At 37.8% G+C, this 16,488-nt stretch overlaps 1 long non-coding RNA gene across 1 annotated transcript in view; it reads right to left on the bottom strand.

The window, feature by feature from the left end:
- LOC129007114 (uncharacterized) overlaps window positions 1-16,488 on the bottom strand; it is a 66,926-nt gene that overhangs the window by 46,000 nt on the left and 4,438 nt on the right. Inside the window, exons 2-4 of the long non-coding RNA XR_008492238.1 lie at window positions 7,797-7,867; window positions 6,459-6,574; window positions 4,834-4,900 (exon numbers count right to left, since the gene is read on the bottom strand). This is a non-coding gene — a long non-coding RNA (uncharacterized LOC129007114). The remainder of the gene's footprint in view (window positions 1-4,833; window positions 4,901-6,458; window positions 6,575-7,796; window positions 7,868-16,488) is intronic.

Here is a 16,488-nt window from a genome sequence, read left to right as displayed (position 1 = left end):
CCCAATAACCATCCTTTTATTACTCTCTAGGTTTAGAAAAACCTTTGCTAAATTTTCTCCAGGGTTTCCAGCTTGGGAAGCTGTGGCTCAGTCAGATATATCGTAATAGGTCATATTCCAGTAGCAAGGGAAAGTCATTCATTTTGTAAATTAGAAGGTATTTTTCAACACGGATCAAATGCTGATCAACACAGATCAAATGCTGGGGATGTTAGATGTCTTCATCCCCAGCAGCAGCAGAATGTGCATGATATGATTGAGACATTGGCAATATCAGTAGCTGTCACAATTTATATTGATTATACTAGCTAGGCTGTGTCCGCTTTTCCCCTCACCACTCCTAATATATCCCTTTGGACTCATTCTCTGGAAATAATAATGAAAACCAATCATTAATTATGAGTACAACATCAAAAATTTTAGAAGTTACCTGGGAAGAGAAGAGGAGTTTATAAGAAGGCAGATATAAACATCTAAGGTAATAGGTTGGAGAGATAGAATGATCAGGTTAAAAGGGCCTGAATTTGGGAATCACTTGATTTTTGAAGTCTGGGACCCAGCTGGATGAAAGGCATGTTGTCTTCAACAGTACTTACTGATAAATATCTATAGGATATTGTTAAGGGGATAAAAAGATTTTAGAGGGGCAGCATAAGATAAAAGAATGTCTCCAGTTTTGTTTTCACCATTAACTAACTCCTCTTCTCCAAGCCACCTACCTGCCCTTTGTGTAAAACGAAGCAGTTGCACTGATTTTAAGGCTCCTTTTAACTTTAAGAGACTATGAATCTGACACGTATCCCACAAGCTAGAGGGCAAGGTTATCTACAGGAAAACAGGAGGAGAGCAACCAGACAGCACATTTAAGTGCCAAGAGGGCAAGAGAATAAATGTCTTACAAACCAAAGGAAGGAATAAAGATTGTGTCCTGCCTCTTCTAAGGTTTATGTGAGCAAAGGATTTTAGAAGTCCTTTGCAAACTGGGAAGTTCTATATAAACGTGAGAGCTGATTTTCTTTTTTCGTAGTCATTTACAGATCTCCTTATCTGTGCCAGCCACTTTTTTAGGCACCAAAAATACTAAAGACTCTTGCTTAGCAATGTAGAAAGCAGTCTTTATTGTGGGCAGGAAACATTTTTGCAGATAATATGACTTCGCAGAGCATTTCCAATTAAAAGTTGGGTACAAAACAGAGATTTTCGGGTGATTGCCTTGGAGTAAGGATTGAAAGGATAAGTCATAGGGAACTCCTGTCATAAAGACCATGAGCTGGCTGCTATAACCCAGCAGCCTGAGGGCTGAAGAGAGTGGTTCTAATAGGTGGATGAAATTATAGTCACTGCCTTCCAAAATATCTTATTCTATTTCCATAATAAGCTAGACTATAAATGAGTTATGTTGAAAGATAATAAATAAAAATGTGAAGCTTACTTCTGAGTGTATGTAAAACTTGGCTCTCCTTTACAAATCACTGGGATTCCAAAGCACCAGACAAATCCCATCACCAATGACTTCTATTGATGCACTGGAGAGAGATGAGTCATAAAATGCACAGAGTAGAGGACAGACAGCAAGCAAATAGTCTCATCTATAAATGCACACAGTCCTTTGTTCCAATGCTGAAGGAGTAGAACATAGTTCAGTGACAGAGTTGAATAAGAAAGTCCTAATTTAGATTGGGTGGCCAATCTGAAGAGGCAAGTTTTAAACTGAGTCAGAAAGAGTGAATAGGAGTAGCCAACCGCAGACTTGAGAGCCAAGAGTAGCAGCCTTGGAGAGCAGCATGGAGGAAAAAAGCCAGGGCATAAAAGAACCGGGCACATTTGAGCAGGCTTCACCTTCAGAAATCCTATTCATCTAACCTGGGAAATGCCAGAGACCACTAGGAAAGCCTCCACAAAGTTACTTTTTTTTTTAGCTGCTTCCTAATCAACAAATCTTTTGTATATCAATGAACTCATCATTAAAACAAAAACAAGAACAACAACAACTAAAGGCTCCCAAATTTAGGAAGGCGACATAAGAATAATAGCCCACTGTTCCATTATTGCTCAAAGTACTTTAACTGTTACCTTATTTATAGAAACTCTCCCATATTTATGCTCAAAGCTGTATTTGCTTGACTAGTAGAAAATCTCAAATAAGACCAAGAATTAGGAAGTTTGTACCATTCTGTCTAAGCCAAGGTCCCTTTGCTGCATAAAGTCCCCTGGATGGGCAGAAAGTTGAACCTTTAGCATTAGTGTCTACCACCTATTCTATCTGCCTTTCTGGTTGTTCCCCTCTGTTTTAGTAGTTTCCTAGAGTTGTTGTGTTATGTTTATACATAACAGATGTATGTAATCTGTGTATTATGTTTACATAATTATTTGTTACATAATTATGTAACACATTCTAAGAAAATTAGTGGCTTACAACAGAAATTTATTTTTTCATAGTTCTGGACATCAGAAATCTGAAATCAGTTTCACTGTGTCATATCAAGTTATTAGTAAGACTGTACTTCTTCAGAGGTGCTAGGGGAGAAGCTGTTTCCTAGCCTCTTTCAGCTTCTAGTGGCTGCCAGTGGATTTGTCAGTGGCTGCTTCACTGCAATCTCTGCCTGTGTGGTCAGACTGCATTTTCCTTTCACACTCAAGATTGCATTTAAAGTCATCCTGGATAATCCAGTATAATCACTGTATCTCAAGGTGCTTAACCTAAAGGCATCTGCAAAGACCCATTCTTTAAAAATCATTCTATTATAAAGACACATGCATGCATATGTTCATTGCAAGACTATTTACAATAGCAAAGACATGGAATCAACCTAAATACTCATCAATGATAGACTGGATGAAGAAAATACGATACATATACCCATGGAATACTATGCAGCCATAACAAAGAATGAGATCACGTCCTTTGCAGGGATATGGATGGAGCTGGAGGCCATTATCCTTAGCAAACTAACACAGGAACAAAAAAAACAAAGACTGCATGTTTTCACTTAAAAGTGGAAGCTAAGTGATGAGAATACATGGACACATAGAGGGCAACAAAACACACTGAGACCTATCAGAGGGTGGAGGATGGAAGGAGGGAGAGGATCAGGAAGAATAAGTAATGGGTACTAGGCATAATACCTGGGTGATGAAATTATCTGTACAACAAACTCATATGACACAAGTTTACCTGTGTAACAAATCTGCACGAGTACCCCTCAGGTTAAAAGTTAGAAAATATAAAAAACAAAAGTGAAAATTTAAAAAATGGTTAATGCATAACAGATGCATATAGTTTTGGGGTACATATGATAATTTAATACATGCATATCATCTGTAAAGGTCAAATCAGTGTACTTGAGATATCCATTACCTTAAATGTTTGTCTTTATGCTAGAAATATTTAAATTATTCTCTTCTAGCTATTTCAAAATGTACAATACATTACCATAAAGTATTGTCATCCAACTGATCTATCTAACACCAGGTTTCATTTCCCCTATCCACCCATATATGCATACCAATTAATCAAAGACCTTTTCATGTACCTTTTTAAAAATTTGGTTTTAATTGACATTTAATAACTGTATATATGTATAAAGTATAGTGTGATGTTTTAATACATGAATACATTGTGTAAAAACCAGAGTGTTTAAGGTATCTATTAGCTCATACATTAATCATTTCTTTATTGGGAAAACATTCAAAATCTTTTCTTCTAGCTATTTTGAAATACACAATACAGTATAATCACAAACTACAGTCATACTACTCTGCAATGAAACACCAGAATTTATTCCTCCTATCTCACTGGAACCTTGTTCTCCTTGGCCAATCTTGCCTTATTCCTTCTTCCCCCCATCCTCCCCAGTCTCTGATAACCACTATTCTACTCTCAACTTCAATGAGAGCAGCTTCTTCTGATTTCACATATGAGCAAGATCATGTGATATTTGTCTATGTTCCTGGCACATTTCACTTAAAATAATATCCTCCAGTTCATCCGTGTTGCCGCAAATACAGGATTTTTTTATGGCTTAATGGTATTCCATTGTGTATATATACGACATTTTCTTTATCCATTGATCTGTTAGACACTTAGGTTGATTATATATGTTGGTTTTTGTAAATAGCACTGCAATAAACATGAGAGTGCAGATATCTCTCGGACATACTAATTCCATCTCTTGGGCTATATACCTAGAAGTGAGGTTGTTGAATCATCATGGTAGTTCTACATTTAACTTTTTGAAGAACCTCAAAAAAATACCCTTTTTACATATAAATTAGCATTTCCAGTTTCTAGCCATTAGGTTCTGATATCTTTGGGTGATCTTTTTCTGTCTATGACATCCTGCCTCCCACACTACTCTATTGCTCTACTGCCTAGAGGTGTCAGTTCATGGTCATACATTGCAAAATTCTCCAGGGCTTTGACTTTTTTTAGGCTACTATATATCTCTTCTAAGCCTCCAGGGCTCTCCTCCCTCCCCATCAGTATGAAAATAATTTTGTTTCACACTTTCTCTTTTTTTACAGGGTGTTCTCACAGAAGAGCTTCTAGGGCTCCTAATTAGAGAGCTTTTCCCTTTATACCAGAGGCCTGCCCATGTGAGATGAGTCACAGAGACGAGAAGGAATCCAAGCTGGATCTAGAATTACTAATCCCCCTATCATCCACGTTCCATTCCTAAGTCAGGGATCATTCTGCTATAATGTATTGTTTCACATAATGATTTTCTTATAGCTGTATGTTTGTCTTTCCCAGTGCCAGGCTTTGTTCAGTCCCTCGATTCACTAGAAATATTTAAGAGTAGAGAAATCCTATTTGCCAGTAGAGTCACTTACCTTCTTATACTTGAGAGAGATTATTCCCCTTATCCCCTGCCGCACCACACACACATACAATGGAGTGCTGTTACAAGAAAAATAAAGTGGGTCATAAGTGAAAAAACATCACATGGAAATTCCATACTAAAGACCATTTGGTGAAAGCACTATGCTAGGTATGTTATGTTTGGCTACATCTTCTCACTTATTTTTTCTGGGGTTAATTAGATTGTTTTGGTTGCAAAAAATTAAGAGTTACTCGAGTTACCCAAGCAATGAATATTTATTGAATGGTAACAAATGCTTCACAGCAAAATTACTGTAGGCATCTTGTAGAAATAATTAAGATAAGACCTTAGCTGTGCTTCCAGGCCACATCAAAATGAAGATGGTTACACAGCTATAAGCCTATAAAATCATAAGAAAATCACAAGAAAAGATGCATAATCAGAATTATAAAAATAATAAGCAGGAAAGGATGTATAGTAAAAAGTTAAAGAGATAAAAACCTAGCTTAGCAACTGAAAGGTTAGTCTGTATTCTATATATATCTTTTGACCTCACTGGCTCTTCTTTACCTGCATAGAAAGAGTTTGCCAATGCCCACTCTGGTGCTCTGTCATTATCCTAAGTAAGCTATTCATTACATATCTTGGCACATCTACTTGTGGCCCTTCTACCAATCTCCAAACTATCTTTATATATTTCAAGATATAATTCCTCCAGGAAGAGGATTGATCTACCAAGTGTCCATTGGACTGGTTGGGCAGAGCTTTCTTTACAGCTCACCTCCATGGACCTGCAGACTGACTTTCTTTGGGGCAAGTGTCCATTTGTGGATCAATCAGCTATGGATGGTGAGGCCATGTGGTACTGGCTGGCATCATAGATGATTGTAGATGATTAAATTGAAGGCCATAACAAATTGGAGATGGGAACCTCATAAAAGGTGAATTTGAGCGTGGAAGATATATAAGTCTTAGCCTATGGAGGACACCTACTTGCTCAGAGACCATGGAAACGAGCCCCACATCATTGGCATTTGAGCTTAGTGCAAAGCTTTCTTTCCCTCTCAGAATGACAGCAGGAGAGCTCGGTTGTATAACAGGATGTATCTGGAGACTAGTAACCATGCACACACAGTCTGACCCTGCCTGGAATGAGATACCCAAAGAGACAACTAGGTAATGTGTTAAACCTTTAACATGAGCCAAGGGCTGAGTCAGCACTGAGCTAGCCACTCTCCTTGGCGCTGTTAGACACACATGGCAAGACTTCATTCTCATCATGTTTATGGCTCCAGCATTGCCTAAGGGAGTTATAAAAGCTAGTAGCGGCCTGTGTAATTTTTTCTGGAATGGCTAAGAGAAAAGCCTTGAACTTGGAGACTGATCTCTGGGTATAAAGTGGTAATGGGCGATCATTCACACCTTTCTCTCCCAGCTGCATTAAATAATACTTTGGTATTCAGCCATAATTCACAATCTGCAGCGGCTGTGTCAGAGGGAAGGGGGACGTTCATTCACTGTTTGACTGAAATTTCAAATACAAATGCAGTGAAGAATAGTGTTGCTGAGCCTACAGAAATTATTATTTTAGACGCGGCTTTTTTAATTTGTGCAAATGTTGGATCCTGTACTTACAGAAAAAAAGGAAAAAAGTGGCTGTGACCAGGGAGATGGTTGCGTCTTCGAGTAGTGGGGATAAGGCACAATTTTCCTTTAATGAGGTGATTCTTTTTCTGCTGAAGTCTTGAACTCTGAAAAAAGAAAATTGTGTTTGAACATATAAAAGGAACGCAGATGGAATGTCCTCAGTGAGGTGTTAAAACACAAAGTCATTCCATTTCAGGGAGACATAACACATAAATTTGCAATCCCAAAAGATGGCAGTATCTCTGGGGGTGGGTGGGACTGGTGTCCTTGTGAAATGCCCATCCTGTCCCTGAACACTTGGGCTCAGGAGCACTAGACATTCAAGTCCATGGCAGAGAAGACATGCCCCTCCTGTACATTTCCAGAGCAGCCCCTTCTAGTAAGCCACATAAGGTAAAGGAAGAGAAAGCAAAGGTCTGTGAGATGGAGGAATGGATAAAGTATGTTCTTTCCTTGGCTTCTTGGAGCTAAATTGAGAACAAGTGAAAACCATTAATGTCTGATATGCATGGAGGCAGTATAATACAGTCTAATATTAATTATTATTATTATAGATTTCACAGTCAGGTAGGCTTTGATTTGAATTCCAGTCTCTCATTTCCCAGCGGAAAGACCTCAGACAAGTCACATTAGTTGTCCCAATTTTGGTTCCTTCAACCGTCAGAGAATGATATTAATATGTACAAGGTGCTACGATAATTAAATTGGGTAGTGTCTATAAAGCACTTAGCATAGTGCCTAAAAAAATGAACGTGACCTAGCTCAGCATGAGCTGACTCCTGCCTTTCCTGCTGGCCTCATCTGAACCAATTTCCTAATTTGTCTCAACCCTTATGACACCCTGGCCTTATTTTTTTGTTTCTCAAATGCTTCCGGCTTTTTCTAGTTTGTGAACCATTGACTCTAATGTCTCTACTGCATAGTCTCCCAGTCTCTAACATTTCTGTTGCCAGTGTAATGCCAACATTTACTTTCACCTCTTAAATGAGGTTCCTCAAATAAACACATTAGTCTTTCTTTACGCAGAATACGTGAGATTGTGATTGTGTGTGTTTTGTTTTTTCTTAGAATCTTGCAGTTTTCTGACACTGCATTTATTATAGTTTTAGTTAAATGTATATTATATAAATTATCTTTTAAAATGTTAGCGTCTTGTGTTCAACTGAAAGCTTTATGAAGGAAAAACCTGTGTGGTCTTATTCACCAGTTACCTCCAGCCCCTGTCACAGTAACTAGTACCCAGGAGTTATTAAACCTTGTGGATTAAGTGATAATTCCATTCTCTGAATGTGAATCACAGGAAGAAAATCAGTGATCATTACCCACCTGGAAGGATGGGACGGCATCTGTGTAGCAAACGGGAAATATTTTCTGGGTCCAGACAAGCGATCATGGTCCTCCAAAGAACAGAATTGCATCTCTGTTTTCCTTTTCCTTCTTGTATTTCTCAATGTATAGTGTCTTAGTTTGAGCTTCTTTAACAAATAGTCACAGACTGGGTAGTTTAAACAACAGAAATGTAATTTCTCACAGTTGTGGAGGCTGGAAGTCCAAGATAAAGGTGCCAGCAGATCCAGCATCTGTTGCAGGCTGGCTTCCTGTTTGCAAATGTCCATCTTCTCATTGTGGCCTCACATGGCAGCGAGCAGAGACAAAGAGCATCTTCTCCTGTCTCTTCTTATAAGGACCTAATCTAATTCATTAGTGCACCACCTTCATTAATGAATTAACTCCCAAAGTCCCCACCTCCTAATACCAGCACATTGGGTGTTAGGATTTCAATATATGAATTTCGAGGGGACACAAATATTCAGTGCATAACATATACCCAACACAAGAGAGTCCATCAGGATGCACGGGACCTTTACAGATAGGCCAGTTCTCCTGACAGAACTCGCACATGTTTCTCAGCCCAATTTTGATTGTACTCATTGATTTGGTAAGACATGGTCCAAAGGGTTTTCAGGAAGATTCAACATATCTGATAATGTGGCCATGTTCCCAAGTAGATATTTTAATTTCAGGACCATATTTAACTGTGAAATTTAGCTTCCTCAATGCCAAAAGGTAGTTCATACAACTTGACAAAAATCAGCCACAAAGACTCAAACTCCTGGTGTATACACATTCTACTATTATATGATTCTCTTGGAAGAAAGGTGTGTTTTCTTGTTTCCGGGTCTTCAGGGCCTGAAACAGTACCTAATATATGCTGGCACTTCATACATTTGTTGAATGAGTGAATGAATTTCTCAAACATAAGCTGATAACCCACATTGCAAGTATATATGGGAAACAAATTTATTGAGTGTCTGTTCCAGATATGTTTCGTTTAGTAACTTATTTATTTCATACAACAATCTTATTGAAATGTAGCCCCTATTTACAGATAAAAATTCTGTCCAAATCTGTCTTTTATTAAGCACAACACAGGGCTGGTCCCAGACTTCACGGAGTATAAGAAAGATAATTACAGTGCTGCCTGGGGAGGTCTAACGTAGAAATTATATTGAGAAACTCTCTGTAAAAGAATATAGGAGTCCATGAAAGAACACTTAAAATCTCCATGGACAAGATAAAATTTTTGAAAGAAGTAATTGTATTCTGAACCCAAAATAATGAGAAGCAAATACTCAGATGACAAGCAGTAGATGAGGTTTCCAGAAACAGAAAACAGCTAATGTGAATGCTTGTCTTAGAGGTTTGATTGGCAAACCTGAGAAAGTCACAGAATGTTGGTGAGGATGGAAGGTAGAGCTTACATGAGGAGCTGTGAGAGATTAGGCTGGCAGGGACTGGACTCACAGCAGTCCCATAATCCTAAGGTACAGAAGAACTATTACAAGCTTTTGAGCCAGGAAAGTACAAATATATATATATATATATAAAATATTATATATATATAAAATATTATATATATATAATATTATATATAAAATATTATATATATAATATTATATATATACATTTTTAATTTTCACAAAATTATATTCAGTTATAGCATTGAAAATGGATTGAGGAAGGGTATAACTACAAGAAGTAAGTGAGGGCCAGAAACAAAGGATTCCTCAGTAAGAAATAAGGGTGGTCCACAATAAAGAAGGTAAATCATCTGGGATGGGGGATAGGGATATATTTTGGAATATTCAGAAAAGAATCAACACCTTGTGTAGTGGGTATTACGTCTAATTTATAGATACAAGATTCTAAGTTTAATGGAGGAAAATTGATGTGTCCGAGAACAGAGGGGGAACTCAAGACCAGGTAGTCCCCAGAGCTTTACTCTTCTCACCATGTGAAACTGTCTCCCAGTAGCCTGATGATCCTGACCTGTGAACTCTGTCATCTCCAACAGAGACCACCATTATCCACAACACAGCTGGAGTCTTCTCTGTATGGCAATCACACCACCTTCTGTTTCTTCCCCTTAAATACTGGCTGTTGTGCAAAGCACTTCAAATTATTAAATGCAAATTATCTTAGAAAATCAATTTCAGAATGCTTAGCCAGAGACTTTATTAAGCAGTTATTGATTGAAAGCAGAAAAGTTAACATGCAAATCAAATCTAGATTACCGGAGTCTCTCTCACACACATCTTCTAATACAGACAGGATGCTGCTACTTAAAAAACAAACAAAAATGCTCCTTGTTGGCACCTCAGAAGCAAGCACCTCTTTGCTTATTTGCTTCTCTCCTTGACAAAAATAAACAAATCTTTAAAAACATAATGAGTCAGGACATTCTCTCTGTGGTAAATAACTGGCTCTAAGGGACTCCAGAAGGCCCCTGTTGAGGGTCATTACCTCTTTGGGGCCCTCTGGGAAGCATTCAGTAAATAATTGCTTCCCCACCTTACATGGACACCCCAGTGTTCTAAGCATGGGCCAGGGCCAGAGAGTAACTTCTAAACTGGGAGGATTTGGCTGATTAACTTTCCATTAAACGCTTCCCGACTCCATGCTGAAACTTCAGGGATCAAGCTGAGAGCTGAGAAAAAAGTAACAATCTGAATGCTTGGCTGGTAATTAACATCACCAGGTGACAAATCAATACTACTTGGCTGTTCCCATAAACAATGATAACAGGGAGGACTAGACTTCCAGCCTTTAGCCTCCTGGTTATTTTTCTGTGGCTCCTATTGCTTTAAAGACAAAAGGTGAAACAGGGCCGGGTGGTATTTCTTCAGCTGTAGGTGGTACTGAGGTCTAAAAATGCAAACAGGTATTTCAAAGAAAAGAGTTTTGGCTGCAAAGTAAATACGATATAACCTGCAATGTTGAACAAAAATGTGAATTTAGGTGAGTGGTTTTTCAATGTTAACATATATAAGAATAACTAGATGATTTATTTATAAAGTAGATTTCAGAAACTAAGTTTCAGGAGTATTCATAAGTTTTCCAGGAGATTTTGGGTGTGGGTAGGTCACAAATTACACTTGAAGAATCATGTTAAATACATAACTGTTTCATTTATTAGGTAGTTTTATCCAAAAAACTTAACAAGTATTTGTTTCTTAACAACTTATAGCTCTCTGAAAAAGTAATGCATATAATTTCCAAGAAAAATTGATGTTCTTCTTTCTTAAATGACCACAAGTGGTGATTGCTAACAGGAGGTATGCACGTGTGGGGCACTGGCCACCTTTTCAAAGCTTGCAATGAGGTCAGACACTGCCCTCCTCATTTCCTGTTTCACATTGAAACATGGGGTTTAATTTTTATCCCAGCAACTGCTGAAAACAGCTTCCCAAAGATATGACAGCATTGAAGCGAATGTAAAGCAAACTAGCAATTCACACTGTGCCTGACGGAAATGGAGTATCACTTGGTTTTCCTAACAAGTTAAAATGTCCCAGTGTGTCCCTGGAATTTGGTGTAGCATCTCAGTGTGCCTCAGCACGCACCTGGGGAATCATGGGTGTAAGCAGCAGTAAAACCGGGGAGATTAGATGGGCTCTGACCCCCAGGGCCTATGTTAATTGGCAGATAATGGGCAGTTGAATGGAAGTTTGAGAATGAGGAACTGCCCACCCTTTTGGAAATAGAAGATGCTTTTTAATTTCAGGGTAAATGGTCTCTAGCATTCTAACTTTAGGCTTCTCAGTAAGCCTAATTGGAAGAATTTGTTACTAAATAGTATGGCTTTGTTAAGCCTAAAGAACTTTTAATTTAGAAATGCTATTTCTTTTCTGCATACCTACTACGATGTCTCAGGAAAATAGTAAAATACGTACATTAGCTTATGTAATCTGCCCAACACACCTATGAAATATTGTTAGCCCTATTTTCTAGTTGAAGAAGCTAGAAATCAAATTGGCTAAGATACTTACCCAATATCCTACAGATAGTAAATACTGCAGTGATTCCCAGAACCCATGTCTGACTCAAAAGCCCAAACTCTTTCCTCTATAAGCCTGGGCTCCAATTTTGGTGGCCACCATGTAGATCTAGAAGGTTCAGTTTGAGATTCCAATAAATTCCAGGTATAGATAACTCCCCTCTGACACTCAGATTTTTTTTTTTTTTTAGTTATGTCATTTGAGTAAATCATGTTATCATCTTATCTTATTGGGATTTAGTTCCCTTATCTACTTATGTTTACATAAAATAATGCTATCTCTGTTATTCTAATGTCAACCCAGATCACTTAAAATCATCAGATTTTAGTTGAGCCTTAAAAATGTCTCAAGCACTAAACTATGGGTAACAAATATATAGATTAGAAATTCTCTACACACCAGATGCTAAAAACTGTGTGTGTGTGTGTGTGTGTGTGTGTGTGAGAGAGAGAGAGAGAGAGAGAGAGAGATAATTGGAGACACAAAAGGAGATGCAGTTTCATTGTGCCAGGATCAATAAAAGGGGATTTTTTTTTGTCCTATTTTGTAACTTATACTAAAACAGACACCACTCCTCATATCTTCTATGCTTCTACTAATTTACTACTCACACAAACAGTTTTTAGCATCTGGTGTGTAGAGAATTTCTAATCCATATATTTGTCACCCATAGTTTAGTGCTTGAGATGGTTCAATTAAAATCTGATGATTTTAAGTGAACTGGATTAACATTAGAATAACACAGATCTCATTATTTTATGTAAACATAAGTAGATAAAGGAACTAAGTCTCAAAGAGATAAGGTGATAACATGATTTACTCAAATGACATAACTAAAAGGTGAACAATTTTTTTGAGAACGATTTATAGCCATTAACTATTCTTTTTTCCCTATTTTTAACAATGATAGACTGGATTAAGAAAATGTGGCACATATACACCATGGAATACTATGCAGCCATAAAAAATGATGAGTTCATGTCCTTTGTAGGGACATGGATGAAATTGGAAATCATCATTCTCAGTAAACTATCGCAAGGACAAAAAACCAAACACCGCATATTCTCACTCATAGGTGGGAATTGAACAGTGAGAACACATGGACACAGGAAGGGGAACATCACACTCTGGGGACTGTCGTGGGGTGGGGGGAGGGGGGAGGGATAGCATTTTGAGATATACCTAATGCTAGATGACGAGTTAGTGGGTGCAGCGCACCAGCATGGCACATGTATACATATGTAACTAACCTGCACATTGCGCACATGTACCATAAAACCTAAAGTATAATAATAATAATTAAAAAAATAAATTAAACAAAATAATAATAAAAAATAAATAAATAAATAAATGTGGCAAATATGAAAAAAAAAATTTGTTTTCAGAGTGTTAACTATGTGTAAGTGGTTGAAGGAAACATAGAATCCATAAAAACTCTTACCTAACCATAATGCTCTAACCTAACTAAAAGTTAAAGAATCTAAGGAAACCTTGTGTTTAGTACCACTAAAAACACACAAAAGTACTGATTTACATAGATTTTTAGGGCCTACAATTGTCCTTAATGTTATTCAATATTAAATACTTGTAATTAAAGAGTATTTAAATCTCTAACTCAAAATATATAGACGGTATTTGTATAGATAATAACATAGATATGCACACAGATATACATATCCAGTTAAAAACTGTCAGTGTTTTCTCTTTGCATTCTGGGATTTCCCCAGTATTTTAGTCATATTGATATGTCAACTTCCAAGGCAGGAAAAAGCAAGGAAGCAATTATTTTAATTATTTTCTGTTAGCTTTCTGCTCCCAATTACTGAAGAATGGTATTACCCTGAAGTATTTTTTTATTCGTATGTGTGTGTATTTTTATATATATATAATATATACTCATATATAGTTACATATATCACTGTTCAGTTGATATGTATACACTGAACCATGGTTTACAGAGAGTGGAGACGAAGGGGAAGAAGCATTGATTTTGTTTTGGCAATTTTCATTTCAATTCCCATTTCACTGTTAAGCAGAAAAACGTGCACATTAAGCTGAAAACATGAGTGACATGATTCTCTTTAGTGTTACAGAGGTTTACATTTTAACATTTACTTGACTGTGTTTATGCTCCATGGATAAATGGGTGAGTGGTTAACAGAGCACATACAGAAATTAAAAAATAATATATTACGGTATCATCAAACCAGAGGAGAAAACATTTAATTACAGAGTGAAATTGACGCTGTTTTGATAGCTGAGAGTACAATCTTCTACCTCTAAATTATATTAATTAGAAGGTGGAGGTTTTCAGCCCCTATTACATGCTCAGCATGGTGCTTGGGGTGGGGGTTCAGTAATAAACAAGAAAGATTCAATTTCTTGGCATTTGCGGCATCACTTAGTTTTATACAATCCTCACAGCAGCCTCTGTAGGTAGATCTTGTCTTCTTCATTTTACAAATGTGCAAACCAAATTCAAGGAGGTGAAGTAATTTGTCTATGATCACATATGTAGGAAGTGTTGGAGTCATAACGTGAACTCAAGCCATTTTTATTTCAAAGTCTAATTATTTCCACTATACTTGGATTCCTCTCAGTCCAGACATATTAAAGATAAACAACTAATTACTTATTAATTGCTTCTCAATCTTTTTTCAACTTAGACTGGTTTCATAGATAATTTTACACTCTCTAGAAAACATGATAATTTTAACTTTGAATATAGTCTAATATTACATATGATAATGGTAATCACTCATTTCAGAAACCATAGGATTCCCTCTAACTTTTTACAAGTCAGGTTTATCACCATTAGGCTTGCAAAAGTAATTACGAAGAATCACCATGTTCCATTTATACCCCCATTTCAAACAATTAATGGCCTAGAGCTATTGTATTAGTACGTTCTCACATTGCTATAAAGAACTGCCTGAGACTGGGTAATTTATAAAGAAGAAGAGGTTTAATTGACTCATAGTTCCACAGGCTGTATAGAAAGCATGGCTGCGGGGGGGCCTCAGGAAACTTACAATCATTGCGGAAGGCCAAGGGAAAGCAGGCAAGTCTCATTCTCACATGGTGGGAAATGAAGGAAGAGAGAGAGAAGGGGAAGGTGCTACACACTTTTAAACAACCAGATCTCATAAGAACTCACTCCTTATCATGAGAACAGCAAGGCAGAAATCTGCCATCATGATCTGATCATCTTGCATTAGGCCCCTCCTCCAACATTGGGAATTACAATTCAACATGAGATTTGGGCAGGGACACAAATACGAACCATATCAGCTGTCTTTTCTAAATTCTGTCCCCTGATCGACTACTTCATCCTCATCATGGAAGCTTATTAAAAAATGAAGACTCTGGCCAGGCACGGTGGCTCACGCCTATAATCCCAGGACTTTGGGAGTCCGAGGTGGGTGGATCGCCTGAGTTAAGTAGTTCGAGACCAGCCTGTGCAACACGGTGAAACTTCGTCTCTATTAAAAACACAAAAACTAGCCGGATGTGGTGTTGTGTGCCTGTAATTCCAGCTACTCAGAAGGCTGAGGCACAAGAATTATTTAAGCCCAGGAGGCAGAGGTTGTAGTGAGCCGAGATCATGCCACTACACTCCAGCCTGGGTGACAGAGTGAGACCCTGTCTAAAATAAAATAAAATAAAAATAAAATAAAGTAAAATGAGGTTTTCTACCCTCTATTGAATTAGCATTTCTAGGAGATTAAAAAAAAAAAAAGCCTGAGGAGTCTGATTTTAATCCATTTGCCTAGGTCATTTCAGTCTAAAACCACTATGAGAACTACTTCTATATGAAATACTACACTATATATGGAGTAGAAGTATATCTCATGCCCTTTATTACTAAAGCTGATTATTAAAAGGTCAAAACCTCAACTGGAATAGTAGCAAGTTCAGTACTGTTCTTTTAGAGGGGACTGGACTTCTCACCACTGTTGTTGAGAAAAAAAACCAAAAAAACAAAAAACAAAGATTTATGCAAAATGGATTCTATTCCTAGGACAAAACAGGGAAAGTCCTGGACTCTAATTGTTTAACTGATTTGTTATTGCTTCTGTTTCTCTCCCTGCCACATCATTGCCATTAAAAGTCAGTCTTTGGCCAGGTGCGGTGGCTCACGCCTGTAATCCCAGCACTTTGGGAGGCCGAGGCGGGAGGATCACCTGAGGTCAGGAGTTCAAGACCAGCCTGGCCAACATGGCAAAACCCCGTCTCTACTAAAAGTACAAAAATTAGCTGGGCGTGGTGGCAGGCACCTGTAATCCCAGCTACTCAAAAGGCTGACGCAGGAGAATTGTTTGAACCCGGGAGGCGGAGGTTGCAGTGAGCCGAGATCCCGGTATTGCACTCCAGCCTGGGTGACAAGAGTGAGACTCTATCTCAAAAACAAACAAACAAACAAACAAACAAACAAAACGTCAGTCTTTTTAGATTAGACCTCCTGAACATTGAAGAAAAGTGATGTCCATCATTTGAGACTGAGCATGGAAATCTGCTCAGTACTTCAACTCCAATTTTCACCCTCAACACAGCTATCCACCTAAGGCTCCCTAGGAGTTATGTCCAATGTGGCCTCCATATCCTGCCCTCAATTCAAAAGCAGAGTAGTGCCTTCTACTCCCTTTCTCAGTCAGGAGAGCTTGATGGCTTCCAGTGGA

This window comes from Pongo pygmaeus, chromosome 9, assembly GCF_028885625.2.
Source record: "Pongo pygmaeus isolate AG05252 chromosome 9, NHGRI_mPonPyg2-v2.0_pri, whole genome shotgun sequence".
Classification (NCBI taxonomy): domain Eukaryota; kingdom Metazoa; phylum Chordata; class Mammalia; order Primates; family Hominidae; genus Pongo; species Pongo pygmaeus.
The sequence above is the reverse complement of the archived record's forward strand: the minus strand, read 5'-3'. Positions and strand labels throughout refer to the sequence as shown.